The following is a 19,643-nucleotide window of genomic DNA, read 5'->3' on the forward strand; positions in this document are numbered from 1 at the left end:
CAAGGCTCCAGCAGAAGTGGCCATCAGTCTGTACAGACCAACTGGGAATAACGAAGGTGATTCGACACACCATAACCACGGATGATGAGATTCCCGTCCGAGGATATGCGTCTAGGGTGTCTCCCTTGAGGAAAGCTCTCATAAAGGAACACCTGGACGATATGCTTCGGGATGGAGTGGTCGAGCCATCTATCTCTCCTTGGTCATCCCCGGTGGTTTTAACTGAGAAAAAAGATGGTGGATATCGGTTCTGTGTCGATTATAGGAAATTGAATGCCAAGACCATCTTCGATGCCTATCCTATGCCACTCATACATGACATACTGGAATCCTTGAATGGTGCATCGGTGTTCAGTTCAATGGACTTACGCTCGGGGTATTGGCAAGTGGCCCTGGATAAAAACAGCTGTGCTAAGACTGCTTTTTCCACACCTTTTGGACTTTACCAGTTTAACGTAATGCCATTTGGACTGAAAAACGCAGCTGCTACTTTTCAACGGCTTATGGAACGTGTGTTGGGAGACCTACGAGGGAAGGTGTGTTTTGTATACATTGATGACATCATTGTGTATTCACCAACGGCGGAACAACACCTTAAAGACCTCGAAGCTGTTTTTCAGAAGCTCCATCAAGCCCACCTAACGCTGAATTTAAAAAAATGTAATTTCTTTAAACCTTCCCTTCACTTTTTAGGACATGTAGTGTCGGCGGAGGGTATAGCGGCTGATCCCCTGAAGCTAAAAGCCATACAGAATTATCCAGTACCTACTAACTTGAAAGAGGTGCAACGGTTCCTGGGGTTAGCGGGTTGGTACCATAAGTATATTCCCAAGTTTGCCGACACTACTGCTCCTCTTAATCACCTTAAAATGAAAAATGTCCCATGGAAATGGGATGCCGAGTGTCAGCAAAGTTTTGAACTGCTAAAGGAAGCTTTGGTCAGTCCGCAGGTCCTGGCTCACCCGGATGTCAACAGGACCTTCAGAGTCTACACTGATGCAAGTGATGTAGGACTTGGAGCTGTGCTGACCCAATCTCACCAAGATGAAGAAAAAGTGATTGCCTTTGCTTCCAAGTTACTCAACTCAGCTGAGAGAAACTACTCCACCTCTGAAAAGGAGTGTCTCGCTGTTGTATGGTCAGTGGAGAAATGGCGGCATTATTTGGAGGGAGTAGAGTTTGAGGTGGTCACTGATCACGCGGCACTGTCCTGGGCTTTCAAGAATCCCAAGATTTCCTCCCGACTGACCCGTTGGACTCTCCGTCTGCAGCAGTTTACTTTTAATGTTCTCTACAGGAAAGGTAGTTTGAACATCGTGCCGGATGCACTCTCCAGGGCTCCTGTAATAACATCTTTAACCTCATCTACTGCAATCTGTGTAAGCAAAGCCTTTGCGAGTAGTGGGGACCTTCCGACCACTTTGGACCAGATTGCGGCCGCACAGTCCAAAGACCCTGCTATCGCCAAAATCATTAAAGATCTTGATAACACCACTGCCAATGATGATCGTATTTCCTTTGTATTACAGCAAGGACTACTGTATCGTCGGGTGCCGATTGCTAATGAGGGGTATAGATTTCAGTTGATTATACCTGAAAAGCTAACTACTTCCTTCCGTCAGTATTACCATAACAACCCCCTTGGAGGGCACCTTGGTAGAATGAAGACCTTACGGCGCATCCTGGAGGTTGCCTGGTGGCCCACTGTACGAAAGGACACATGGAGCCATGTGAGAGAGTGTCAAATCTGCCAGACCTACAAACCTTCGAACAAAAAGCCAGCCGGTTTCCTTCAATCCACGACTGTGAAGGAGCCTGGAGAGATGCTAGGTCTGGATTTAATGGGTCCTTTCCCAAGGAGTAAAAAAGGTAACTCTTACCTCCTTGTCATTGTCGACTATTACACCAAATGGGTTGAACTGTTCTCCTTAAAGGATAGTAAAACTCCCAAAATTGTGAGTATCTTAATTCAGGACATTTTTACAAGATGGGGAACGCCGCAACATCTTTTGTCAGACCGTGGTCCTCAATTTACCAGTCAGCTACTCTCTGAGGTTTGCAAAACCTGGGGGGTGATACAGAAACTTACCACCAGTTACCACCCACAAACCAATCTAACGGAACGAGTCAACCGCACTCTTAAAACTATGATTGCTTCTTTTGTCGGAAACAACCATCAGCTGTGGGATCAATGGCTACCCGAGTTCCGGTTTGCAATCAATACGGCCAAACATGATACCACAGGGTTCACACCAGCCAAATTAGCTCTGGGGCGAAACCTCAAAGGCCCCTTGGACCGTCTCATTGCGGTTTCTCCTGCCCCTTCCACGGATCCCTACCAACTCCTGGATCGCCAGCAGGAAATGGCGAGAGAAGTAAGGAATCGTGTCTCTAAAGCCCAACAGCATCAAGCTCGGAATTACAATGCTCGGAGAGTACCCTGTCAGTATGCAGAAGGTGAGCTGGTCTGGATCAGATCACATCCCATATCTGATGCCTCTGGTAAGTTTTCCGCTAAGCTTGCACCTAAGTGGGTAGGGCCCGCGCTTATAACCAAGAAGTTAGGCCCTAACAATTATCGTATACAATGGGGAGAGTCCGATAATATAAAAAAGGACACCATGAATGTAGTGAATCTTAAACGCTATTACGGCGTTCATCCCTTGCACCTCCGGTGTGGGGGGGGGGGGGGGATTATGTAGCACTGTTGCTACATATGTGGGTGTAATTTTCACTCACCTGTCTCTTTAAGTAAAGGCAGTAGCCTGGCCAGGCCAACCTAAAAAAACTACATTTCCCAGTATCCATTTCTTTCTTTCTTTCACCCCATTGGTCCATTCAAAATTTCATCCACCAATCCTCTCACACAGTCAATCTTCACCTGTCTCTTATTTCTCTAATTGTGGGGGGTTGAGAGGGTGTTTTTCCGGTAGCTAGCACCTTGTGGTGAGAGTCTGTCTACCTTTTGAAAACCTAATCTTTATACTGTTAGCTAGATATTATTCTTTAGCCTTTGTTTTTCTTTTTGTCTGCTGCTTTAGTTTATTGTCTAGTTACTGTTTTTTGCTTAATTAGGTGGGGTAGTTTCTTTTGTGTTTGTTGCTGGAGTGTGTGGTTGTATGTTTTTGTGCATCTGTTCTGGACTGTTTGCAACCTCAGTTTTCATCAAACATCCATTTCATCGCTCTCAATGTTTTTCATCTCCTGAAGACCTCTACATCATCGTTCACATTCATCCCAAGTAATTAACTGGACTTCCATACCGGTTTGGTGAGCTCTTTCCATTGACTGTGTCATCGTGTTTTGTTTTTTTTCTTTTGTTACTTTTTGGGACTTCATTACTATTTTGTTGATTTATATTTTGTGTTGCATTGTTTATTCATTCCGTATATTAATCATCCTCTGTGTCAGTAATTGTTAAATTGTTGTGGTTATATTCTTAAGCTGTGCTGTGTATCTTCATTTATAATCTGTTTTCCTGGGTTTGTTTGCACTATATTCTCTTCCTTGTCACTCTGTCCCTAATTGAGTTGTTTTCTTCTGTCATTGTTTAGTCTTATTCTTTTTGTCAAGCTTTGTGTTCCTTGGAATAAACCAGTGTTGTGTAGTTAAATTGACGCATTGTGACGACCCTGTTTTACTGTCAGTCACCCTTACTGACTTATTTAGTTTTAATTATTTGGCCAGTAGTATCTCCTAAGGGAGGACAGTACAGTTGCCTATCAACTGTGTAGGGTGACCGTTACACTCCTACACAGCTGTTTCTGTTTCAGTTAATGATTGTGTTTCAACCTACATATTGAATTGATGATCATTAGCACCTGTTTGGTATAATTGTTTAATCATACACCTGACTGTATGCCTACAAAATCCCTGACTTTGTGCAAGTGTACCTAGAAGAATTGATGCTGTTTTGAAGGCAAAGGGTGGTCACACCAAATATGGATTTGATTTAGATTTTTCTTCTGTTCACTCACTTTGCATTTAGTTAATTGATAAATATAATCTATTAACATGTCTATTTTTGAAAGCATTCTTACTTTACAGCATTTTTTCACACCTGCCTAAAACTTTTGCACAGTACTTTATATATATATATATATATATATATATATATATATATATATATATGAGAAGAGGAGCCCTTGCACCCGCCGCAGAACCCCACTTTAAAGTTAACATAATAAAAATTACAAACAACCTTTTATATGTTAAGGTTTAGCAAAATTTATTTATTTTTTAAAAAGCTACTTAATTGGGTGGTTGGCAATGGGTTTGGGTGGTTGGCAATCGTTGGCAAAGCTACAGATTGACCTTTCTAAACAGCTGAGAATCTAAAGATTATTAAGAGAATAATGTTTTCACTCTGTGATGAAATATACCCTATGATTACCAAGTTTGAATGTAAAAAACTCAAATTAATTTCTCTTTAGAAATGTATCCATAAGTGCAATTTAGTGATCTGCCTAAAAACTGTAAAAGTATCAGTGGTAGCCACAGCTCTCAGGAAGTAGTATCAGATTAAATTTTATAATTACCTTGTCTGGTTTTCATTTTACACCAAATTGTTTGATGGGTGAGTAATGTGAGTAAGTTTGCCATCAGATAGAACTGTCAACTCATCTTCATCTGTAAAAAAAAATATATATTTCGGGTCGGTAAGCATTCATGGTTATGTAAAGCAATTCACTGTGCTCTCCGGTAATGCTGTACTTCAAAATCATGGCAATCGAAACCGAAACCTAAGATACTGAAGAAAAAATTATAATTAATCACTAATTGATTGTGTTCATTGTTTAATAAAAACAAAATCTTAAAAGTGATATTCTATTTGTGTTTGTGTTTTGTGGGACAGTGAGGGGGCAAGTAGATTTTTCTAGCATTTTCTCCTTTGGTCAAGAAGTTTTTTTCAAAAATTGCACACCCCTGAAGTAATCAGACTGCATCCAGTTGTTTGATTTCGTCAACTCGTTATTTAAACCGGAAACCGCTGACAACAAACACTATTCTCAATTTATTTGATTTATTTGCTATACTAAATTTAAATATATAGAATTAGCAGAAGCAGAATTAGTCTACATTGACAGGCAACATTCAGAGGGCATGTACAGGAACAGAAATTTTGTTTCAACAAGCAGAAAAAAGGTAAATACAGGAATACTGTATTTACGTATTTACAGGCGGATTGATTTGGAACCGTGATTTAACATAGTTTGAAAGATAACATTCAAGGTTCTTTATCGGAGATTAAAGCCCTCGTTCGTACTGACCAATCAGGTTAAAGGAAATCTCAGATCCGTTTTCCAATGTACATTATAATTCCTCGAGAGCAGGGCTTCTCAAACCCGGTCCTCAGGATCTCAGTGTCTTTTGGTTTTCGTTCCGAGATCTCAATTACTTAACTAAACCCTTAATATTATTAAATTTTGCTTAATTAGGCCTTTTTTAATTGTTTTCAGCTCTTAAAAAGTTGGAGATTACAATTTAACTATAAAATTGTATAAGTAACTTTTATAAGTAAAAGCCAGAAGACACTGGGGTCCTGGGGACCGAGTTTGAGAAATCCTGCTGTAGGGGATTGAGCAGTCTGGAGCGACATTAACCCTTTGCAGTCCATTTATTAAGTGCGTGTCAGGTGCGTCAGGTCCAATTTATTTTCACACGCGCAGTTAATTTTAGACGCGCTGTTTAAAAGATTTAAACACTTTTTCCACAGTCAAACGGGTTTAAAAGGCCCTGCATATCAACAAAGCACTCACTAGGCATCTCCAGCCCCGCCCCACCCTTTCGTTCACTATCGCTTTCACATAGGCTAAGAAATAAATAGTCGTACATACCGATCAATCATCTCCTGATCACTCGTTTTATCACCAAACTCCTCAATAATGTGATCCAAGTCATTATTTTATTTCTATAACATCTCAAAAAAGCTCTGCAAATGTCTGTGATATTCTCTGTGTGCTGATTCAGTAACAGGCAGCTTGTTTCCTTATGGCCGACCCTATCTGATGCCAGGGGCAAGTATGACTATTCATTTATTTATTTTTTTAGGCTTGTCTTGGCTCCTGTCGCTCTCACTCGGCCATTGAATGGTTTTCTCGGCTTTTTCCGGCGAAAAAACGACTAGAAACCTGACATTGGACCGGATAGGAATAATTGCAATGTCGGACCAGGTCCGACATAGGACCGCAAAGGGTTAATGTTCCAGGAGATAATAATGGACTGTGCTCAAGCATAGGGGTTGTCAGATTTTCAATTGCGCATGTGGTCCAGTGGTTAAAGAAAAGGGCTTGTAACCAGGAGGTCCCCGGTTCAAATCCCACCTCAGCCACTGACTCACTGTGTGACCCTGAACAAGTCACTTCACCTCCTTGTGCTCCGTCTATCGGGTGAGACGTAATTGTAAGTGACTCTGCAGCTGATGCATAGTTCACACACCCTAGTCTCTGTAAGTCACCTTGGATAAAGGCGTCTGCTAAATAAACAAATAATGATGCCTCAATGCTGCAACTGAACACTAGTTTTCACCTGCCTTCTCTGATTATTTTTAGAACTAGTCATAAAAATGGGCCACTTAAAAAAATACAGTACCTCCACCTGCTTGTGGCTGTAACATATCTGTCTAGCAGCCAAATAAAATATCCTGTTGGATCTTATTCTGATTAACTCTGGTGTGAGTGCAGCGTGAACTGCTCTGTCTGCATTGTATAGAATATAAATGGTAAGGTAATCTTGCTTTTGAATATCTACTTGTAACAAAATCAAATCGTAAATAAAAAAGTTACATTCAGGATACTATACTAATTCACAGGGAAATGTTGTGCTAAGTTCTTTTTATAATATGATTAAAATAGGGAGACTAGAGTAATGCTCAGCATGTACTGAGATCAACTTAACCTTTAGTACAGTATCAAGTACAACAGGTACACATACGAGTTGTGGGCGAGCCTGGAGTTTTTTTTGTTTCTAATTGCACCTATTTTAAAATGTGTACTATTCTTTGATGATTGTCAAGAGTTCAAGGGCCTCATTTACGAAAGGGCACTAAACTTGGTGCACCATAATTGCCATTAGTGTGCATATTAATGACATTAAGGAGGCAGCGTGGTTCAGTGGTTAAAGTCCAGGGCTTGTAACCAGAAGGTCACAGGTTTAAATCCCACCACTGCCACTGACTGACTCGCTGTGTGACCCAGAGCAACTCACTTAACCTCCTTGTGTTCCCTCCTGCATAGGATATGTTAATTCAATTGTAAATGACTCTGCATATAATGCACAGTTCACAGCCTACCTCTGTAAAGCTCTTTGTGATGGTGGTCCACTATGAAATGCGCTATATAAAAATAAAGATAATAATAAAAAAACTATCACATGCGATACTTAGCATATTATGGGGCTCACTAAATGTAGTGCTTCATACTGTGGTAATCAGAATGAATATGTGATTTTTATGGTAATGGAAGCTGATGTATTTAAATGAGCATCCAGCTCAGAATAATGAGATGAGCTGTATTCACATGGTATTTACTAAAGGATGTTAATTTTAGTGCGTGCATTAAAGTGATCATTTATTAGTGCGTATAGAGACCAGGCTTTAACCACTCAATCAATCAATATTTCTCGAGTAAGCAGAACAAAAAGAAAAATATGCCATTGCACAACATGATGTTTATTGTATATGCATTAAAGGAGAAAGGAAAAAGCCCTTTTTTATTTTTTTGGTAATTTACATCACACAAGGAATTCATGCTAAAATTAAAAGGTAAGCAGTGCAGTTTCACTTTACGTTGCCTCTGCCTGTCCCCTGCTGAGTGCTGTGTCTGTTGATCGCTCACTTTCGGTCAATGTAAGCCACCTCCACCTTTACAATAAGCTACTGATCAAAAGATACGCCTGGACTGTGGGGCTTTTGATATCACGGTGGTCACGGGTAAGTCTCTGACATTATCGTGCACATTAAATTATCGCTCACAATACATATAGTGTGTACGGTATGGTATCTAAATTAGCCAAATACAGTGAACGTAAATTAATGCGTTCTCTGTTAGTAAATATGCCAGTAAATTTAGATTTATCGTGCATGTAAGGCTCACTGCTTTATGTGTGCTCTAATTCCAAATTTTGTGGCCTTTCGTAAATGAGGCCTGCAAAAAAATGTAATATATATATTTTTTTTTAGTTTCCAGTTTTATTTTATTCTCTAAACCTTAAACTATGTAAAATGGTTCTGTAAGGTAACTGTTTAAGCTGATCATATAGTTCCAGCCTTGTTCATGTTGTTGTTGTTTTTTTTTATTTCAAATCCAAATTCATTCATGTAGTTCTGCATCTCTTTAAGAAAAGAAAATACATTTGGATGTAAGATAAAAATCCTGAACTTTTCCAAACTGCCCCAGTGAACCGGGAACCATTTGATAACATTTAGTCAGTCACGAGATATGTATGTCACACTTTTTAAATACACGAGAACCACTTATCCAAGTGTGATTCCAACCATATACAGTACATAGCCTATTCAATGCTGGCTACTAATGTGTAATCAAATAGTGTTTTAGTTTTAGGGTTGGGGCTTAATTTGCACTGTGCTAAAGATACAGTATTACTCCATTTCTTCTGGCACATTGGTTTTCCACTGGCTATTTTTTGAGCGAAGTGAGAACCAAACTGTGAAACTGACCTTACACACAAATTTTCGTCATTACGTTACGCCAGTCAGTACAGTCGAGAAAGATGAGCAATGCTATACGGCATCTAAAGGCAGAGTGTCTTGCATGTCAGATCCAAATTACTGCTCTCTCCGAGAGGAATATTTCTCCTCTGCATAATCAGTCCACCGCTGCATTTCATTTGTAATATATGAAGAACGAAAAACAAAGAAAAACACCACCATAACCTCTGGATCCCCCAATCTCAACTCAAATACTCATAATACAGGATCATCAACATGCGACTCACCACATTCATTGCATATACATATATATATATATATATATATATATATATATATATATATATATATATATATATATATATATATATATATATTAAAACTAAAGACAGAAATGATTGTGTATACAGCCATAGCGATTCATGTTACAAAATACTACAGAAAATGACACATTTTGTGTATAACAACTCCCTAATTTTCATTTTAGACCTCTGTTTTAGCAATTTCACTGCCAGTTCACTTCAACTATTTACCAGCCATCAATTTGGAATGTCAGTGTGATTTAAACTTTGGTCCGTGGATACAGTATCCATTTGCTAAAGTACTAATGAACTGCCTTGAAGTGTTGTTTTAAACATATAGGTATAACTTGAATAATGATTTGGGTAAATGGAATATAATTTATCTTAGGATTTCAGACAAGCCTCTGTTTTAGATGCTTCCTTGTGCTATTCAGCTAATTGCATTCTGTAAGCAGCTCAAGGGATCATTTTATAAATCTTAGTTAGATGCTTGCGCAAAGAGTAGGAGTCACATGATTTGAGTAGCTGCTGTGCTATGGATTAATTCACACATCCACTGAATGGAGGCCAGCAGGCAGTGCTAAGCAAGGCATGTTTCTGATTTGCAGGTGGTTACTATGGTAACAGAAACACATTTGTTTTCAAGATGCTTTGGATGTAAATGAAAAGGACCTCATGCAATTTTTTCTGATACTATTTGATAATGGCAAAATAGACACACACACGTAAATTATTGTACATGACTATATTATTTCTTTTGGCAGCACAGTATTTGTCAGGTTGAGAGGAATTGATACGTTTTCATGTCCTGGTAATGTATAGACTGCGATTAATTGATTTGCTGCCCCGTCTAGACAGTTTTGTCTTGGTCTGGAAGCATTTTAATTTAATGAAAACTCATACAATGCTAATTATTTTTAATATGTTGACTATAGTGATGGAGTAATCGCGTAATATAGTTATTAAAGATTAAGTACCGTGTTGTTACAACTGTTTAAATAACGTACCTGTATTTTGTCTTGTTATTGTTAACATCTGACAAACTTTTTACACTTATATCTTTAACCTGTGCTTCAAAGCTTTTTTTTTCAAAATGGCCGCTCTAGTGCACTGATGATAGTGTAAGGATTATTGCCCACATTGTCAACACAGCAATAATGATGCATGATGTGGTGCGGAACAGAAAAGCCAGAGCACTTGTTGTTATGTTTTTGTAATCGCTCTTCCTGCAGTGATTTAGAGGACAGATCTCAAACCCCAGTGCACTAGAGCGGACATTTTGAAAACAGCTTTGAAACAGAGTTAAAGTTATAAGTGTAAAAAGCTGTCAGGATCTTAACAATGAAAAGAAAAATGACAGGTATGTTATTTAAATAGTTGTAGCAACACATCGGGATGTAAAATGCTATATTTTTTAGAAACCTGCTACTTACTCTTTAACACTAGAAGGACCGGAGATATACTCATACCTAGAAGCCCCGTTTTCTGACGGCTGTATTCAAAACACTGTAAATAGTATAACAAAACGAGAAACAGTCGGATGTAATTATTATTATTTTTTTTTATTCAGTACGTCTCAAACATCTGAACAACTGAAGTATATATATATATATATATATATATATATATATATGACAATTTATTTTAAAAATAAATAAACATCTGAACAGACATTGGTTTACAACATACATATTTATAAAACTGAAACGATAGCAATACATGTTTAACTTTTCAATGACAATTGGTTTATTATCAGATGAGCAAAAGCAACTGAACAACATATATAAACAAAAATATATAAATAAAAATAAAAAACATTTTACAGACGCGCACAGCACAAGATGTTATAAAAAAAGTCTAATTTATTTTTATTTTTTTTGGCAAAAGGATATTCCTTTACATTGAGTCTAAGGCTGTTCACAATCAACACAGATAATGCGCTTCTCCACGCTGTCTTTCTGCACAGGGCACAGCTGTCCGAAGTTTTATTTTTACTGCACTTGCCAACCTGGCATTGGCGTCTCTTTAGGCTCTCAGCAGAGTTGCCAGCTTCAGCTGTGGGTACATGCTTGGCAGTTTCCCTCTGTTCCAAATGCTTCTTGCGAAGTTCCTGTGCTAACTGTAAAATATATTCTCTCCTTGGTAAATTCTTTTGTGCATTCTTTGTAAAGTACCCAGGAGTTGATGGCTGCTAGGTCCAATACATTGTAAAACACCTGAACCACCGTTAGGAGCCAGCTTCCACTGAATACTTCCGTGCCATCTGATCCAAAACATCAACTCCATATTTTGTTGTGTTGTAAAACTCCACTGTCTCTGGTATTTATTTTCACTAGTCCCGATGCTAATTGACTGACCAAAGCAGCACAGCTGGCAAGCAGGCACCAGCCTTCAAAAGGCTGACTGAAAACAATAGACTGTCAGTCTTTCATTCAGGTAGAGAGTATAGATTAGTCTGATTACAGCTAAACACATTGCGGACTGGTAAATAAAAATAATAAAGTAGAATACTGTTGTATATAATCACAATACAATTGTTTTCTGTGTGGCCGTCAATGTGACTGCTCCTGGGGCTTTTAGGTATAATGTAATATATCGCCTTTATTTCTGCACTCTGTCGTTTCATGCTTTGTGAGAATATTGAATACATACGGACAGAAAGGTACATGAACGTGCAGCCCCATATGTGTTACACGACTGGAGAAAATTACATTTTAAAACCAAAAACCACCAAAATGACTGCCGCGGGGCTTCTAGTGTCAATACGTTTTGCATTGTTTAGTGACAAATCTTATTTATATGTTTTTTTCCCTTTTTGTCAGTTATTATAATCTCCTCTTCAGTAAAGTTGCCCTCTCAGTGATTTTGAACACTTTGAGCCATTATCTCAACTCGTACGCAAATACACCTGCATCATTTGGGTATAGTCTGAGTTGCAATTCATTTCCTGTTTAGATTCATTTTAATATATTCATTTCCACAGTGCTGCGATATTAGTAATTTCCCCACATCTCTTTTGAATTTCACAGACTTGTGAATATATGCACAGTTGCATAAAAGCTGCATAAATTTGTAAAACCTTTGAATAGTTGTCCCTTTAGAATTCAACATTGCAGTTGCACCATCACACACTTTGCAAATGTCATAAATAATTTGGAGGACACACCATCATTAAAAAAGACACCCTTTCAAGATGGCAGGTCAGAGAAAATGATCAGCAATGAATTTAATTAGAGCCTCCAGTTTTCCAGGTCATGTTGTTTACCTACCTTCCTTTTGAAACGATGTCAGCCTATGTGGTTTCTTAATTACTCACATAAAAAAGACAGCGGAGAGACGAAAGCTCTGTTTAATCCACAAAAAACACTGCTTATTCTGTAGCTTATAGTTGAAAAATGAAGAGGTTGGTACAATGCACCACAGTTATCACCTGAGGGACAGATCTACAAGTGGGGTACCAAAAGTAAGAGGTAAAGAAAGGGTCATATTTAATGGGAATTGGCAATAGGTGATGGTATAAATATAGTGCTGCAGTACAAAATAGAAATATACAGTAGCACCTTGTGGCAAAGTGGTTTATAGTGCGCAGGTGTAGAGGTGATGCAGTGCTCCAAACAATGACAAACACAGTACTGGTGATATGATGGTTCTTTTATTTTTAAATCAATAGTCGAAACTGACCAACAGAAAACAATAATGAAATACAGGCAGTACTCAATGCTTGGTACTGCTCTGTATAAATAATGGACGGGGAAGTCCGAAATGATAACACACAAATCCACAAACAAATAGACACACAGACAAAATATACACAGTCACCAGTCCTTTAGTGAGTGCAGTCGTGCTAGTGGTGAATATAACGATAGTGTGCTTTAGTGCAGTGATGTTCCGGGTGGGTGCTGGCCTCTGGCAACAGCTCCGGAACTTGTGTTTAGCTGTCTAACAAACAGACAAGTAATAGTTAGACAAACGAAGACAAAACACTCACGGTACATTTACGATTCTCTGTCCCCTTTTTATGCTGTCACACATGACCCCTTGGTAAACGAGTGCAACCACCTCTCCAATCTGTGGCTGCCACATCGTTTACCTTCCGGGTCAATGCGTTCTTGCAACGGAGTCTCGCCTTCATCCAGATTGACCGACTTCCCGACCCTGGGAAAGAACTGTCAGACCAGCCCATCCAAAGAACTCTGTTCTCGCTGCTTAGCGCCCTCACAGGTCGCGAGGGAGATTTACAACCAAGACTCATTGTATTTCTGTCACACACCTATACAATGGTTAATGGAAAATTCACGGGACAGGAGCAAAAGCTGAGTGGTGGAAGAACCTTGAGAATAGGAGAGAAGTGCTTTTGCGACTTAGGGATGAGTACAATGTTTGCCCTTAGCTCACGGAGAGCTGCCATCCCAGAGGTGAGACCGAGCCGATCGACCTCCAAGGCTGGGAAGCGAGCTTTACTTCCCCCAAGGGGAAATGAAGAGAAGGATAGTGGAGAGATTGAAGAGAAGATTACTCGGCTTACAAGGGTCGCCTATGCTTAGGGAGGTTGGCGCAACCAGACCGCAGAGGGAGAGCCACTCGAGGATACAGGAATGCAGAAAAGAAGAATACAACAGGAGGGGTCTCTGGAGAGGGAGGCTGGCACAGATTAAAGTAGATAGTTAGTTAAGAGCACAGGGTTTCCCCTTGGCTCGCGGAGAGCTGCTCTCTCGGTGAGACCGAACCGATTGGCCTCCAAGGCTGGGAAGCAACTGATCTTTTTTAGAACATAAGAACATAAGAACATAAGAAAGTTTACAAACGAGAGGAGGCCATTCAGCCCATCTTGCTCATTTGGTTGTTAGTAGCTTATTGATCCCAGAATCTCATCAAGCAGCTTCTTGAAGGATCCCAGGGTGTCAGCTTCAACAACATTACTGGGGAGTTGGTTCCAGACCCTCACAATTCTCTGTGTAAAAAAGTGCCGCCTATTTTCTGTTCTGAATGCCCCTTTATCTAATCTCCATTTGTGACCCCTGGTCCTTGTTTCTTTTTTCAGGTCAAAGATGTCCCCTGGGTTGACATTGTCTATACCTTTTAGGATTTTGAATGTTTGAATCAGATCGCCGCGTAGTCTTCTTTGTTCAAGACTGAATAGATTAAATTCTTTTAGCCTGTCTGCATACGACATGCCTTTTAAACCCGGGATAATTCTGGTTGCTGTTCTTTGCACTCTTTCTAGAGCAGCAATATCCTTTTTGTAACGAGGTAACCAGAACTGAACACAATATTCTAGGTGAGGTCTTACTAATACATTGTAGAGTTTTAACACTACTTCCCTTGATTTAAATTCAACACTTCTCACAATATATCCGAGCATCTTGTTGGCCTTTTTTATAGCTTCCCCACATTGTCTAGATGAAGACATTTCTGAGTCAACATAAACTCCTAGGTCTTTTTCATAGTTCCCTTCTTCAATTTCACTATCTCCCATATGATATTTATAATGCACATTTTTATTGCCCGCATGCAATACTTGCCATGTGTCTGCCCAATTCTGAATGCTGTCTAGATCATTTTGAATGACCTTTGCTGCTTCAACAGTGTTTGCCACACCTCCTATTTTTGTGTTGTCTGCAAATTTAATGAGTTTGCTTACTATACCAGAATCTAAATCATTAATGTAGATTTGGAATAGCAGAGGACCTAATACTGATCCCTGTGGTACACCACTGGTTACCTCACTCCATTTTGAGGTTTCTCCGCTAATCAGTACTTTCTGTTTTCTACCTGTTAACCACTCCCTAATCCATATGCATGCATTTCCTTGAATCCCTACTGCGTTCAGTTTGGGAATTAATCTTTTATGCGGGACTTTGTCAAAAGCTTTCTGGAAATCTAAATAAACCATATCGTATGCTTTGCAGTTATCCATTTTCAATGTTGCATCCTCATAAAAGTCAAGTAGGTTAGTTAGACACGATCTCCCTTTCCTAAGGATATTGTCTCCCAGGATATTGTTACCATATAGGTAACTCTGATGGGGGAATTGAAGACTAATCTCACCGCAGTGGAGAGTAAAATCCCCCCATGGGAGGAAACCTGTGGTGGTCCCATCAGAGAGATGGCCCCCACTCAGGGCATGCTAGCAATACTCTGTTGGGCAAATACTCGGTTGATATATCATGGATAGGAATGAACACAAGACTCCACTGCAGTGGAAGACCTGTTAACATTGACTTGGCTGCTGCATTTTGATTAAATGCAAAATAATATTACTTTTTGATTCTGAAGGGGAGGATGGTGGAAAACAATAAAACACAAGACAGAGAACAAGGGCATGACTTGGGCTTTAAATAGTGAGATTGGTAGATATTATTGGCGGGACAGAACAGGGGAGGAGCCCTAGCTCCTGCCCCCCGAATTACACTCAAGGTTACAAAAAAATGCAACTCCCTTCTAACTGTTATGAACAATACGATATTCAGTGTCGGTTTGAAGTTTACCTTGCTTTATATTTTTATCTACTGCAGATACTTCCACAGTAGATGGTTTGGAAGCAGGTGACAGTTTATTGGATGGAATAAAGTTGCAGTGATGCTGAGATGGTCTGTAGGGTTTACATTTTATAATTAATGAATTTAGGACACAACTTCAAAATACTCCAGTTAAACTAGTCTTGCTTTGTAATTCTGCTATTGCACATGTCTAATGTGTGTAGTATTCTGGATCGAATGTGGAATAATAGTGGCATATTACATTCCACTTGCAGGTAAACAGATTAGTCCAGGGCTTCTCAAACTCGGTCCTGGGGACCCCCTGTGCTGCTGGTTTTCATTCCAACTGTGCTCTGAATTATTAAGTATACCCTTAATTTAACTGATAATTTGCTTAATTAGACCTTTTTACTAGTTTTCAGCTAATCAGCAGTTGCAGATTTCAAGTTAACTATAACATTTTAGAAAATACTTGAACTCTGCAACTGCTTAAGAGCTGAGTACAATTAAAAACGTCTAATTAAGCAAATGATTAGTTCAATTAAGGGTTTCGTTAAGTAGTCAAGAGCTCTGTTGGAATAAAGACCAGGACAACAGGGGGGCCAGGACCAGGTTTGGGAACCCCTGGATTAGTCAGAGCACTTATTTGTAGGGATCTACCTAAATCGCAATTTCGCGGATTTCGCAGAAATTGTGAAATTGAGGGGTGACCGCGAAATTCACCTCTTAGGGGCCAATGCATACAAACAAGTACGGAGAGGAAAAAAGAACCTTGTTTAAATGAACTACTGCACACCGCAAGCGACGCAAACTACGTATCTTCCTTCTGTAGATAGCTCTTTTTTATTCCTTCACCGTCCCATGTGCATTGCACTTAAGCAAAAAACAAACAAACAAAAAACGTCCACAAATAATATTTACACAAAGCAGTTGACGTTCTTTTTTACTATTCAAATGACAAAGTTTTAATCAGCCGATCCGTTCGTCTTTACTGCTTTTATGTGATCTGAACTGTGCAGTAGGGGGTGGGACAAAGTTGGTGCTGCATTGTTTTGATTTAGGTTGCTAAAATCTAGTTTTCAGCATTGGAGGTAAAATAGTAGAAATATTTCGGCTGATGATCATTTCAAGATATTTCCCAAAGAAACTGTACATGCAGACTGAGGTAATTGTTTTGCATATCTTAATGTGTCTTTGGAGAAAATAGAAAATCCGATCAATTTAGCTTAAGAATCACACATTAAACAAAAGGCTACTACAGAAGCTGCTGAACAGAACGTAAAACGAACAGCCTTCAGAAACCAAACTGGAAAGTCAGCCCAGACTAAAAGTATTCCTGTCTACAAGTTAAATCAGTACTAAAACGATCCAGCACAGCCACCTCGCTTCAAACTGCTGCTTACTTTTTTCGCAGTTGGAATTTTTTACCCGAATAGCCACGTTATCTTTGTTTTGACTCGGTACTGATAAAATAGATTATTGGATGGGACAAATAACATGGCAACTAACATGCTGCATACATTGCCTTTATTAAAGTATGCCAGATGCCCTTGCTTAACTGAGTTTTGGGGCTGTTTCTAATCAATTTCCACATCTGTATAACTTGGCAAAGCTTTGCCTTAACTTCCAACCAATTCCGTGGATGCAGAACGTGCAGTCTCAATGTATGGGCAAGTCAGCTGCAGGGGGATGCTGCATGCTTGCCTTTAACAAATGACAGCACTCTGTTTTAGTAAGGAAGTAAGTACCACTATTCTTAGGCCTTATAGTGTTCGAAAATACTGTCTACTTAGGTTTATTTAGTTTAAATAGGTCCACGAAATTTCTGCGAAATCCTAATTTTATTCCGCAACATACCCGTGAAAAATACATAAATTTACGTATTACGATTACGATTTAAGTAGACCCCTACTTATTTGGAATACTCTCATGCATGTAAACATACATAATGTTGAAAGAAAACATGAAGCACACTGGAGAGATTTTGTGGAATGGAAACAATTCTAGGTAGTGTGTTATAGCAATCTTAATTAACTAACAACTATGAGAGATAGATAGCTAGATAGACAGGAGACCAATCTTTATGCCTCCATGCTCTCAAACATGGCAGCCAACATTCAAAATGTGCATTCAAAAACTGACAGATTTTTGATGATGACTTGAAGTTTTTCTCCTTGAACAAAAATTATGATTTTGTTAGACTACACAAACAGCATATATTTTGTAATATGTTTTAATATTTGGAATTGAAAGGTACTGAATTCATCAGATATTCATTGGCTTTGAACTTAGTATATTATTCTGTTTTAAAATGAAAACTAAGAGTAAATGTACAACCATTGTTTTGCAGTTTAAGTGTACACTTGATGAGAAGGAAAAAAAAAAACATTATATAAGAAGCAAAGTGGAAAGTAGAATAAATGAATAGAGATTATTAGTTATGGTAGAGTATTATCTGCACATGGCTCCCCCTCTGAGTCAATCAATCAGTTTTCGTTATCACTGGACTGCTGGGCTGGTTACCGGCAGGAACTCTACCCAGAGACAGAAAGCAGTTTTAAAGCGCTGTTGCGCACTTTATTAAACAAAAATAAAACAAACATGGCACGAGGGCCAAAACAAAAGGCTTACACAATACAATACAATACAATACAATACAATACAGGCTGGGCATTCGCCTTCACTATAAAGCTGCAAAACAATACTCTAACCGATGAGGACTAGTTGATGTCTGTGTCTAAGTAGTCCTGTGGGCGAGTGCTTAAAACAAATGTACAGATATACTCTCACGTTCATAGGCTTGTGTTTAAAAAATGAAATAAAAGTCAATTTCACACGGGGTGTAGCAGTGGTGGACAAACATTAATAATGCTTACAAAACAGTTACTCAGAACCAGTGGTGTTGCTAGGTGGGTGGTTTTAGGGGTCTGACCCCCCGCCCCAAATGAATTAACTACGTGAGGCAATAAAAAATTATCAGCCATGTGCAAAAATCACGATCCAACACCAGCACCAGATAGGTAGGTTGATCTTTAATCAGTGTAAAATATTAAAGCATTGAAAACCATAGGTTAAAGGGATGATTGCTTAACTATGTCTTATTACATAATGTAATGTGAGGAAATAGCTATTCACTTGAGCTATTTTGTCTTTTGACATTTTTATACTGTTTTGATGTCTAAAAAGTCAATTTAGTTTATAATACCGAAAGTTCACATTTAAACCACCGTGATGAATAAATTAGCGCATTGCATCTTTGAAGTAAATGTAAATTAATTTTACAAAAATGTGAAGATTTATACCGGGTTGTGACCCCCCACCACAAAAGATAAAAAAGGCAATGATTTGCAAACACAAGGAACATGACAGAGAAAAGAGGCAGCACACTTTCCACATAACCTGGCTTTCACAATTTGACTGGCTGCAGTAAGTCTGCGCCTTCAGAAAATAAGATTTGCTGCAAGGTTTGTATCCAGTATGACCAACGCCAGAGTGGCACATTTGTGACTGGGTCGTCTGCCTTTAAGATAGAGTCGATTTTAAAGTGCGTGAAAAATCAAGTAATCATTATACTGTGTGAAACTGATGAAGGCAAAGACTGCCAAACAAGGCACATCAAAAGCGTGACAATTACTACACACCATAAACGCCTCTGTAATTTTAAAACTAAAAGTGCTTTTCAGAACAGCTCACGCCCTTGCAAAGCATGCACAACCGTATTCTGATTTTGTGACCTGGATGAGGCAAAAGGATTAAATGTGGGGAAAGCCTATAGAAGTTCTAAACAGGCACAAAAGTGTATACACGCTATTGCGAGGACCCAGCATCCAACTGCTAAAAATGTGTCGATTATCTCAGACAGTTCTACAGATAGTTCCATTAGTGAGGCAGTGATATGCTACATGAAGTTTGCTGTCAACTGTGTTGTCCACAAAGACTTTGTTGGGTTTGGGAATGTGGGGAAGGCAGATGCAGAAATGCAATCAATGTATCTGTGAATGAGCTTTAATGTTTATTGTATCAGTTTTTTTTTATTTTTATACAATACTTTTTTTATGTGTTCATTTTTTAGGAAAATAAAACGTAAGCCTAATATTTTGGGGACCCCAACAGCTGTTGTTGATTCCGACTCAGGAACTATGTAAGTCTACATCAGGACTAGCAAGTTTCAAAGGGTATTAGTCCTTAGGACCA

General features: G+C 39.0%; 1 protein-coding gene across 1 annotated transcript in view; it reads left to right on the forward strand.

Moving 5' to 3' along the window:
- LOC117409450 (neuronal membrane glycoprotein M6-a-like) overlaps positions 1-19,643 on the forward strand; it is a 96,835-nt gene that overhangs the window by 24,551 nt on the left and 52,641 nt on the right. The gene's annotated exons all lie outside the window — the stretch shown is intronic.

Source organism: Acipenser ruthenus, chromosome 2, assembly GCF_902713425.1.
Source record: "Acipenser ruthenus chromosome 2, fAciRut3.2 maternal haplotype, whole genome shotgun sequence".
Classification (NCBI taxonomy): Eukaryota; Metazoa; Chordata; class Actinopteri; order Acipenseriformes; family Acipenseridae; genus Acipenser; species Acipenser ruthenus.